The 12,495-nt window shown below is 43.5% G+C and overlaps 1 long non-coding RNA gene across 1 annotated transcript; it reads left to right on the forward strand.

The window, feature by feature from the left end:
* The first annotated feature begins 256 nt into the window (after positions 1-256).
* On the forward strand, positions 257-11,460 carry LOC123333322. The gene is made up of 3 exons (XR_006550630.2): positions 257-1,714; positions 6,112-6,444; positions 11,046-11,460. It is a non-coding gene; the product is annotated as an uncharacterized LOC123333322 (long non-coding RNA).
* Positions 11,461-12,495: the final 1,035 nt, after the last annotated feature.

Genomic DNA, 12,495 nt, shown 5'->3' on the forward strand with positions numbered 1-12,495 from the left:
GGAAGTCTCTTAACCTCTGTGAGTTTCAGTTTCCTCATGACTACATAGCTCACATTCATTTGATAATCAAATATAATTATGTATGTAAAGAGGCTACCCCTGTGTGTGGCAAATAAGAGGTAATTGTAATAGTAAAAAATGTGTGTTGGCCACTATTTTGTACATCTTTAATTATGTATTTACTTAAATATCACAGCAATCCATGAGATGGAAACTATTGTTATTTCTACTTTACAGATAAAGTTAAGTAACTTGGCCAGCTAGTTACTCAAGTAGGCTGGATCTAGGAATTATTCATTTAACTACTATCCTTCTTGAAAATACTTAAAAATTTTTCTTTTCTCTCATTTTCAAGTATTTTTATTACATGGTTCAAGTTTTCAATTTGCAGTTTTGTATTTTTCCTTGTTATAAAGTTGTGTTTAGTATCTGACCCTAAGACAACTGTCATCCCCTTTATACTAAAATAGCAGTTTAATGCAGTGGCAAGAAAATAAAATTCAACATTTCTGAAATACAAAAGATGAGGTCTTATTGCCAACCATCTCTGTGGGAAGCCCGGTCAGTGTAGCTGGGCATATAAAGCAAACTGGAGACATGACTTTTTCTCCTTGAACAAATAAGAAAATGTGTTTGGAAAGCTGTGAAAATCTGAAAAGAGAATGAGGGATCTGCATTTTAGAGTGTTAGGGGAAATTAAAATCTGTTTGTACTCTGTGTGTGTGCATATGCATACATATATGTGAAAGTGTGTGCCTGGGCATCTCTGAAGGTGTGTGGGTGTCTGTGAATGCATGTGTATTAGGGGGGTGTGTGTGTGTGCCTTTGAAAGATGTAACACTTACTGACTACCAGAGGAGTTGACTCAGTGGGTTGTTTGACACAAAAGGATGAGCTCAATTGATGAGATCAATTTTCTGGTTTATGCTTCTTCAAATCATTGAGCTGATGACACTGAGAAGGAAAAACAATGTCCAAGGAAGAAAGAAAATCATGTTTCTCATGAAAAGGTCTGTCATATTTAGCACATAAAAGTACAGGACTCCGTTAAAATTGACCTCTCACTAAAATTAAACAATAATTTTTTAGTATAAATATGTCCCATATTTGGGACATCTTTTACCAAAAAAATTACTTATCTGAAATTCACATCTTACAGGACATGCTGTAAACCTAACCATGAAAGAGAATGAAGGTAAATAGCTGTTGATTTTTTAAAAAATCTTTTAAAATCCACAAACCTTTTGTGGACTAGAAAGGATTTTTGGTTCTGGCTGGGGCATCACTCATTTTTTTTTTTTCTCTCTCTCTCTCTTTCATGTAGTTTCTTAAGAATTTGGCACCACCATCTGTGAAAAGGGGAACTAATCTGATAAGCACTCTGTCATCTCCCCAGGGGAAAACCCTGTAGAATTTCACATCTGTATCCCCAAGTATAATTGCCTGGGGTACCTCCTCTTCATTCTCCACTCCAGTAAAAAAATCAATTAATACTTTTAAAAAAGGATTCTTATAATATGTCTTAATAGACAGTCAGTATCCTGTGGTGTTTAATTTCTTCTTTCTTTTTCCTCTCTCTCTAGCTTGCATGGAGACAGAGTTCTCCTTTGAGGGGAGTAGCAAACTGTGGCAAGTCTTTGGAAGAAGTAGAACACTGATGGGAATTCAGAGAGGAAACTTCCCATGAGCCCTGGGAAGCTGGAAGCAGGCACAGGTGAGGCCCTGGATCCAGAGGGCCCGTGATGGTGTGATGGAGGGGAGGGACCACACGGGACTTCTTTAGGGTAAACCTCAGGTTCTCTAGTAACTGGTCCCGAGTTTGTGCTGTGTCTGTCACTGTCTTGGTGTCTGAGCTGGAACCTCTTGGACTTCACCTTCCTTATCAGTAGAATGGCTGAAATACCAGTGCCTCGGTCACAGAGTTGTTTAAGGACTAAGTGATAACATTGATAAAGCCAGTGTCTGGGAGTTCCCTTGTGGTTCAGTGGTCAAGACTCTGTGCTTCCACTGCAGGGGCCATGGGTTCAGTTCAATCTCTGATCAGGGAACAAAGATCCGACATTCCCAATTGCCGAAAAACAAAACAAAACAAAAACAAGACAAAGAGCATATCTGGCTCTCAGCAAAATGTTAGTCATTATTATTATTTCTTGTTGCCTGGGGTGATTATTCCTAATAAGTTCAGTTATAATTTTTATTAATAACCTTTTCTGATCAGAGATGTAATGCATGTTCATAGAACAATATGTAGGAACACAGAAAAACTGCATGAAAATTAAATCAGAAATACCCCATAAAGCCATTTCTGGTTTTTAAATTTTTCTCTGTATGTACTAGTGGTCCTCAGTGCTGACAATGCATCAGAACAACCTGGGAAGATTTTTAAAATAGAGATGCTAAACCAGAGCTAATAAATCAGAACTTTTAGGGGTAGGGAGGGGAAGGCAGTGGCACTCCACTCTGGTCCTCTTGCCTGGAAATGCCATGGACGGAGGAGCCTGGTGGGCTACAGTCCACCTGGTGGCTAAGAGTTAGACACGACTGAGCGACTTCACTTTCACTTTTCACTTTCATGCATTGGAGAAGGAAATGGCAACCCACTCCAGTATTCTTGCCTGGAGAATCCCAGGGATGGGGGAGCCTGGTGGGCTGCTGTCTATGGGGTCGCACAGAGTCAGACACGACTGAAGTGACTTAGAAGCAGCAGCAGCAGCAGGGATAGGGACGATGGGTCTGTGTTTAAAAAAAAAAATTCCAGAACATTCTATTGCAAAGTCAGTTTTAAAAACCCTGGCACTCAACTCATGCCTATTGCTTGCCTGTCTGTATCTCTCTTGTAGTTTTCAAAAATTGGACAATAGTGTACATTCAGTTTTGTAAACTGCTTTTGTCAAGCTGCTTTATCTCTCATCATCATTATTTTTCTACAGCGTCTTATGTTCTTTCCTTACGGCTTCAGCTGTGGTTTCTAATAAGCTCTGACCCACTGCTTTTCACCCAGCTGTCTTCTCACAGAATGAATCCATTTAAAAATGTCATCACTCCTGCCTTCTGATGGCCTTCTAATCTGCCACAGTGGATGAACGGAGACCTCATCACCATTATTCATTCTCTCCCTCTCTTGGATTTCGGCTCCCTAACTAATGGCCAGGGATGACTCTGGCCCTCAGTCGTTCCTTTGCAGTTTTGTGGCTAAAGCTTGAAATTATGCTGGCAGAACTGCTGGTGTGGGTTCACACATTTTCTTCCCTAAAATATTAATTTGACTTATAACACTGCTTTTCATTTAGTGCTCAGCCAACCATGGGGGTGGTGATTTCAGCTCAGAACAACCTCCAAGGACTCTAAGGGGAAATTTTCTTGGCTGTCCAACTGACATTTTAGGAAAATAAAATAACATTAAAACACCATAAAAACATTCCTTGTAGACAGCTGTCTCCAGTTACTGATGAATGAGACTGGGTGTGGGGTGAGAGAGGGCCCTAAACAAATCAAGAAGTAAATACCTAACCATTTATGCCCATCCCCCTGCCAATATGTGAAATGAGTGAAATAAATGCAGCAATTGCAGGACAGCAATGTCGCCCTGACCTTCCACCCCGCCACACTGATACTTCAGCTGCTGAGTGGAAGCACAAGTGATGGTTGTTTGAAAACTTTTCAAAACATTGCAAGCCAGAGGTTTCTCAAGAAGTGCCTGGGTCTTATTTGTATGGAAGAGGAAGAAGCATGAACTACCGCAGGTGATTAACTGGTCTTCAAGTGGGGAAACCAGAGGAGGTCTCTACCCCCAGAGCTGGACCATCTTGCTTTGGCCTTTGGCTGGGCCAGGCGAGGGATAACCATAAAAGGGCTGCAGGCCCCTCTGAGGACCCAGGACATGGAGCAAAGAGGCCTGACCTATTCAGTGTTCAGCGAATGAAGAGATGCAGATGAACGCTGCTTACGATGACTGAGAAACAATGTGCCAGGCTTTCATAAGGCTGATTGAGAAAATATTGGAGAACAGCCTCTTCTCTGGGAAAAGAAGCATTTTGCTGCTGCTGCTGCTAAGTCGCGTCAGTCGTGTCCGACTCTGTGTGACCCCATAGACGGCAGCCCAACAGTCTCCTCTGTCCCTGGGATTCTCCAGGCAAGAATACTGGAGTGGGTTGCCATTTCCTTCTCCAAGCATTTTGAATGGTGCTGATAGGATGACTTTTTGTTTTAGAGTAAAAAAGATGAAGATTATTAGGAAGATGAAGCCCATCTAGTTAATTAGGGGTGTGCTGGCTAACTACCCTCATTGCATGCCTTAGAAACAAGAGTCTTAAATATGTGAATACTTTTTTGCAGTGGGGAAGAATGTGGGTGTTGTATTTATACAGACAAGCAAGTTCTGCTTACCAACTGGTTACCTCATATCTCTAAGCTGGTTTCTTCCTCTATATAAGGGGGATAGGTACCCACCTCACAGGGCGAGACTAAACTGGATGAGTGCATGCAGTGTGACTCAGACCTCTGTCCACGACAGGGAAGGCTGGTGGCCCTGACTCAGGCTGACCCACTGAGTGTGATGATTTAATGCTTCGCCAAGCCTGTGTCAGCACTACCCTGCTCTGGTTGGTTGTTTAGCAAGCCCTAATTGTTGACCAGAAGCTTCTCCTCTGTGGGGCAGTTTGTACTGCTATTCTTTTTTATCCCAAGTAATGGAGATTTCAGGATCCCAGGAGGCTGAGACCAGTCAAAAGGGTTTTGCACTTCCTTTATCCCTATTATACCAGATGTACCATCCAGGTAGCAGCCTTATGAAGCTCCTGCTTCAGCCTGAACCTGAGGTTCTTCTGTTTCCCAAACTATCCTCCCCTGGAGGGGTGCGGTGGTACCTCCCATTTGGTGGTGACGGCAGACAGCAAAGAAGTTTCCCCAGGACCCAACCAAATCTTTGCAAGCCCATCCAGTGACTGTGCCAGGGAGGGCAGGCTTGCCAGCCCTCTTTGTTAATTTCCTCAGAGCAGTAATTGAGCACCCCTGGTAATCTTTCATTTCAGTTCTCCTTCCTGGATGCTGGGCTTTCCATTTGGCTCAGTGGTAAAGAACCCGAGTACCAGTGAAGAACATGCAGGAGATGGGGGTTCCATTCCTGGGTCGGGAAGATCCCCTGGAGGAGGAAATGGCAACCTCCTTGCCTGGGAAATCCCACGGACAGAGGAGCCTGGCAGGCTACAGTCTATAGGGTCACAAAGATCCAGACAGGACTGAGCATGTTATGTTACATTATGCTTCTGGACGCCAAAGAAATGGTTTCTTCTCATTTTTGAATTGAAGAGGAAAAATAGGCAAGAATGATTTCTAAACAAAGCACAATTTTAAGCAGAGCATTTATGCACACATGTTCTCCTCCCTTGTTACAGATAGACAACCTTCCTCTGGGAGGGAACTAAGATCTTACTGTCAAAACAACAGATATTGACTGTGATCTGTTCATTGCTTTTGCTTTTCATGAGGAAAAATAAGAGATTGTTATATGGAAGCCTAAGAGAGGGCCTCAGGCACCATACAGAGAATTTTCCGTGATTGGAGCTAACATTCTCAAGCACCGACTACTGCCCAATAATATGCTAGATACCTCCTGAAATTACTTCACAGCAACTCTTCCCAATTTTTACAAAATTGAAGTATAGTTGGTTTATAATATTATATTAGTTTTGTGTGTACAGCATAGTGATTCGGTGTTTTTACAGGTAGCTGTTGCCCTTTTAAAGACAGGAAAACTGAGGTGTTTAGCTGGAAGAACCTAGAGGGGAATGCAGGGAAAGTATGTGTCTAGTCATGGGAAATCTGATGGTAAAACTTGCCCTTCTCTGAAAAGAAAAGGATCAGCACAATCGGAGGATGAAAGCCACTCTGAGCCTGGGTTCTGGCCAAATCTGGCCAACAAAGGACTCAAAGGGACTAGTGAACCTACTGGATAAGTTGAGATTCTTAGATGCAAGTGACAGAAATCAAACTCAAGCTAGCTTAAGCTTAAAAGAGAAGCAATACGCTGCTTTGGGGAGTGGGGAGCCAGGAGTAGGTTTGAGACATGGCCGGACATAACATGCACTCTCTGTCTTCTCATTTCTCCTCCAGCCTTGCTCTCTACCATTACAGTCAGGCTTCCTACATGCAGCCAGCCTTTTAAGACCCAGCTCTGCAAGTTTCCCTGGTGGCTCAGATGCTAAAGAGTCTGCCTGCAATGCAGGAGACCCAGGTTCGATCCCTGGGTTGGGAAGATCTCCTGGAGAAGGAAACAGCAACCCACTGCAGTACTCTTGCATGGAAAATCCCGTGGACAGAGGAGCCTGGTGGGCTACAATCCATGGAGTCCCAAAGAGTTGGACCTGGCTGAGTGACTAACACTTTCACTTTTCTGCAAGCCTAGCAGAAAAAGCAAGTTCTCTCAATGCATATCAAATGTCCAAGGTAAGTACTGCATATAAATGCAGAGAAAGGCTCTGATGTCCTGTCTGTGTGGCATGCCAGCTGCTGTACCAGTTACCGTCACCGTCGTCAGGGTGATTGGGTACCATGATAAGCAAGCCTATGGTCAGCATAGGGCAGTAAACAGAGTCACAACTCCACATGAACTCTATGGACTGGGGATGAGGAGTTCCCCAAACAAGTCAGAGAAGCAGAGCAGGCAAAATAGTAGATGCCCACCAAGCCCCTGAACTGGTGAGAGGCATCTGAGTGATGCTATTTCATACTGATGCTTTTGTACCCTTAGTTACTCTACACGCGCTAATATAACACCACGTATATTACTGCGCTAGAGCTGCCATAACAAAATACTGCAGGCTGAGTCACTTAAGCAGGGATTTATTTTCTTATAATTTGGGAGGCTGGAAGTCTGAGATGTGAGTGCCAGCAAGGTTGGTTCTGGCGAGAACCCTCTCCCTGGCTTGCAGAGCTCTGCCTTCTTGCTGCGTGCCCACGTGGCCTTCCCCAGTGTGTGCACACAAAGAGAGCACCAGTATCTCTTCCTCTTCTTATAAGGACTCCAGTCCACTTAGATCAGGACTCTACACTTGATGCGGAGAAGGCAATGGCACCCCTCTCCAGTACTCTTGCCTGGAAAATTCCCATGGGCGGAGGAGCCTGGTGGGTTATAGTCCATGGGGTCGCTAAGAGTCGGACACGACTGAGCAACTTCACTTTCACTTTTCACTTTCATGCTTTGCAGAAGGAAATGGCAACCCACTCCAGTGTTCTTGCCTGGAGAATCCCAGGGACAGGGAAGCCTGGTGGGCTGCTGTCTATGGGGTCGCACAGAGTCGGACACGACTGACGTGACTTAGCAGCAGCAGCAGCTACACTTAATGACCTCACTTGACCTTAATCCTGCTGAATGGCCCTGTGTCCAGGACAGTCGCATGGGGTTAGGGCTTTAAGATATGGATTTGGCAGGGACATAATTCAGTCCATTGCATCATGGGAACTAGATACTTCCAGAAACTATAATCCATCTCTGTTTCAGAGACATCTTATGTTGGAAAATGATTACGAGAAATATTTGGAATTCTGAGTAAGTGACACTCAAAAGGAAAGAACTTGCATCGTCTAGATTCTGAGCTCCAGGAGGGCAGGCGGGCACTGTGCTTCAGTATTTCACATGGGACACAGCAGTTGGCCCTCGGAAACATGTGAACTGACGAAAGGGGGTCTTTCCTGAAAACGTGATAGTGTCAGTAGTTTGTGGGCCTTCATTTGATCCCTGTTGAGAACACAAGGGAGGAAGGGAGGCCCCTGCTGTCATTGAGGGCTGGCTAGTCTGGAATTTTTATGAGGCAGTCAGTTAATTTTCTGCTGCTCCTTGCCCTGTCTGGTTCTGCTTCTGAAGACACAGCTTCTAATGATCAGCTCTGGTGCTCTGTCTGCACTGTCCTTAGAGAAATCAAGTTTTACACATGGGCTATGGTGTCATAAAAGCATATTCAACAAAATAAAATATAGTATAGATATACATGCACGCGTGACCACTTCGTTTAATAATAATAGCCTCAGAAAAACTCTCATTCTCAGGATTTTTAGAATTTCCTCTTAAAAGCTAGGACAGTTTTTATCATTTTGTTCTGGGGCTTATCTGTTTATTCTCTTTACTAGGTGTTGGTTTTCACATCTAATCGTAATTTCATAGGGGTGGAAAAATGTCCCCCTCTTCCCTTCTACAATAGGTTCTTTGGCTGGCCTAATATGTAAGTTGACTTAAGGCAGATAAACAGGAAGAAAACATTTAATGCTGTATGTACAGGAATCCCATAAATGTATGAGACCAAAACTGGCAGCTTTAATACCTTTTACACAGAAAAAACAGTGAATTTATAAAGAATTGACAAGACAAAGGATTTTGGACTTAGAGTAGCAAATTAGTGAAGACGTAACAACATTTGTTTATACAGCCTTCCCTGTCCTAAATTCCCTATTTCTGGTGATAAAAAATGTCTTCTACCTTCCTGGGACAGGGAAGGTAGCTTTCGGATGACAGATCTGTTTCCTGCCTTCAGGGGGACAGAGAAGGGTCAGAGTGTCCTTCTTAAAATGGTTTCTCAAGTAACTATAGTTCAGAATAGCCAGTATGCCACAGTGTAATGTTTGGGGGTAGCAGTCTGCTCCCCTTCCGTTTTTCAGCTGAATTAAAGCCTCTGTAGTTCCTTAGATGTTTAAGAATAAGGAGGCCAGGTGTGACTGCTTCAGAAGAGCACCCGTTTCCATGGAGCACAGCAGTGGCTGCCCAGGCCTGCATGGTTCCTGGGGCTGCCTCCAGCTCTGTGGCTCTGGGCTGGCTTTTCTTTCTCAGTCTCTTAAAGTTGTAGGATGTATGGAATGTATATATAGCCCAGTGCCTGTCCACAGTAAATGCTCTAAAATAAAAACTGCTATAATGACCCCTCCCTTTTGCAAATTGCTCACTGTCCCAAATGTTGGGATCTAAACCTTCAATGCCTTCAGGGCCAGAAAGGTCATTTAAATGTGTGTATACCCTGTATGGGGCAACAGAGAATGGAGGAAACCCTGGTTAAGTTGGGGAGTCTGTGCTTTGCTAAAAGTAAGTCAGATATTTTATAGTGGGCAGGAAGGAAGGGAGGCAGGGAGGCAGGGGTGAAAGATGACACTGCCCATTTCTGCCAGCTGGATTTGGCCCTGGAGCGGCCAGTTTGCAACCCTTACTCTGATTTAAAGGTGAGTATATTTTAAGGAGCTGAGTGAGCTACGTAAAAGAAACAAATCCGAAGTCTTAACCTTCAACGTTCAGCTGTGAGTGCAAAGGAAATTCCTCATAAAATTTCTAACTAAAGAGGAGTCAGGTCACTGTGCATTCATTGTCAACCAAGACCGTGATGCGCTTGCTAAAAAAGCCAGTTCTCCCTAAGGATCCATTTATAAAAATATAAATGCTTAAAATCATTTGTGAATGAATCAGTAGATGAAGCAACAACCAAACAAGCAAGATGGTGGCTCGTTCTGGTCTATGTGGACCAGAAGCCCCCAGAGTCCTGGGCTCCATACTGGGGGTACAGTGAAAGAGGAAAAGGGAGCTGGAACCTGGGAGAGGAAGACTGGCAACCAGAGCTCACTCAGAGGGAACGGCTGAGGGGGCACTGGAATTGCATCAGGAATAAGTGAAGGAAATACAGATGTTTATCCCAAAGAAACAAATGCCCTAGAGTGTTATCAACAGCATCAGTGTTGGTGACATTCATTTTTAAATTCATTTATTTGTTTTTGGCTGTGCTGGGTCTTCATTGCTGCATGAGAGCTTTCTCTAGTTGCGGCAAGGGGGGCTACCTCTAGTTGCAGAACGCAGGCTTCTTATCGTGGAGCACAGGCTCTAGGGTGTGCGGCCTCAGTGGTTGTGGTGCCTGGGCTTGCTTGCTTTGTGGCATGTGGGATCTTTCTGGACCAGGGATCGAACCTGTGTCCCATGCATTGGCAGGTAGATTCTTAACCACTGGACCACCAGGGAAGTCCCCATTTATTGAGTTTTAGGAACCATATATGTATGATGACATTGCTGACAGTGATTGAATCTCATGCAACAGGTTCCTTAAGTATGTTATTTTGTTCAGTCCCCACAACAACCCTATGAAATTGGCAGAATTAGTATGCCTTTTTTGCAGATGAGGAAGCTTGTGGCATAGAAAGATTAAATTGCCCAAGATCACACGATCAACAAATGGGGAAGCTGAGAGTCAGTCCATCCATGCAATCTGCCCATAGAGCCCACAGGCTTAACTGTACACCATTAGCTGTCCTCCATTATTTAAAGGGATATTAATAACCTTATTGTCTCTGATTCCAACAGAGAGAGCAAAAGTCAGAGAAGACAGAAACAGACTCAGCTCAATACAAGGGAGGCCTTTCAAATGTCTGGAGATGGAACAGGTTTTTTCAGTGTGTTCTTTCAAATGTCCAGAGATGGAACGGATTTTTTTCAGTGTGTTCAAGTAGGGGCCAGATGACTCCGCCAAGATTTCAGAGAGAGGATTCCAGGATGGATGAGATCAGATGGCCTCCAAGATTCCTCCCCCCTCTTGATTCTGTCATGGTCTGAGGCTTGAGGCCTCCCCCAGGATGGTCAATGTAGGTTAGCGAGAGGCAGCAGTGGAAAGGGGCCTGAGAGGGAGGCACGTTTCTAAGGGCTTTAGCTATGTTAATTCGCTCAGTTCTCAAAAACAGCTGAATGAACAGATACTACTAATGACATTGTTCCCCTTTTACAACTGCAAAAACTGAATCATATGGTGGCTTCATAATTTATCTAAAGTCACACAACTAATACATACTAAAGCCAGGATTTGAATTTAGGCAGTCTGAATCCAAAGCCTGTGCTCATAATCATTTCTGTATAAAATCTCTTATTAAGGGGATGCGTAATTTGAAAAACATTCCTTTTAGTTCCCTCTGTCACCCCACCAAGATTTTTGATACATCGCCTTCCCATCTTGCAAACCACTGTATTACTAGAAGTTAATGGTAGCACTTGTCAATGTAACATTCTGACTTTGTCAGCTTATATTTTCCAGGGTCTGATTCTTCTGCTTCGGAAATAGGATCCGAGACAGGGGGTTCCCACATGCGTCATAAACTCCTACAGACTAATCAAACTGTTGTGATTGTTCATTTTCTCAGAAGTCCCAACTGAAGGTATAAACAATAATGTCCTACTCACAATATATGTCTGGTTCCTATTTAAGTATTACCTCCACTGTGGGAAACATTGAATTTCTATACTTCTTCTACTCTACAACAGTCATGTCTGCATATTGATTTCCCTGATGATTAAGGTGGAAGTTGGTAATAGTAGAGACTGCACCTCATACATTGTTGTTGATGTTCAGTCACTAAGCCATGTCTGACTCTTTGCAACCCCAGGAACCTGCATACCAGGCTTCCCTGTCCTTTCCCATCTCCCAGAGCTTGCTCAAACTCATGTCCATTGAGTTGACAATGCCATCCAGCCATCTCATCCTCTGTCCCCCTCTTCTCCTCCTGCCCTCAGTCTTTCCTAGCATCAGGGTCTTTTCCAAAGAGTGGCTCTTTGCATCAGGTGGCCAAAGTATTGATACACTTGATACATAGTAGATGCTTAGTATGTATTTCGAACTGTGGTGTTGGAGAAGGCCCTTGAGAGTCCCTTGGAATGCAAAGAGACCAAACCAGTCAATCCTAAAAAAAAATCAACCCTGAATGTTCATTAAAAGAACTGATGCTGAAGCTGAAGCTCCAATACTTTGGTTGGAATACAAATACAAGCTGGAATCAAGGTTGCCGGGAGAAATATCAATAAGTTCAGATATGCAGATGACACCACTCTTATGGCAGAAAGTGAAGAAGAACTAAAGAGCCTCTTGATGAAAGTGAAAGATGAAAGTGAAAAAGTTGGCTTAAAACTCAACATTCAAAAAAATAAGATCATGGCATCCGGTCCAATCACTTCATGGCAAATAGATGGGGAAACAATGGAAACAGTAAGAGATTTTCTTTTGGGGGGCTCCAAAATCACTGCAGATGGTGACTACAGCTATGAAATTAAAAGACACTTGCTCTCTGGAAGAAAAACTATGACCAACTTAGACAGCATATTAAAAAGTAGAGACATTACTTTGCTGACAAAAGTCCATCTAGTCAAAGCTATGGTTTTTCCCGTAGTTATGTATGGATGTGAGAGTTGGACTATAAAGAAAGCTGAACGCTGAAGAATTGATGCTTTTGAACTGTGGTGTTGGAGAAGACTCTTGAGAGTCCCTTGGACTGCAAGGAGATCAAACCAGTCCATCCTAAAGGAAATCAGTCCTGAATATTCATTGGAAGGACTGATGCTGAAGCTGAAACTCCAATATTTTGGTCACCTAATCCAAAGAACTGACTCAATTGAAAAGACCCTGATGCTGGGAAAGATTGAAGGCAGGAGGAAAAGGAGATGACAGAGGATGAGATGGTTGGATGGCATCACCAACTCAATGGACATGAATT

Source organism: Bubalus bubalis, chromosome 4 (assembly GCF_019923935.1).
Source record: "Bubalus bubalis isolate 160015118507 breed Murrah chromosome 4, NDDB_SH_1, whole genome shotgun sequence".
NCBI classification, from domain to species: domain Eukaryota; kingdom Metazoa; phylum Chordata; class Mammalia; order Artiodactyla; family Bovidae; genus Bubalus; species Bubalus bubalis.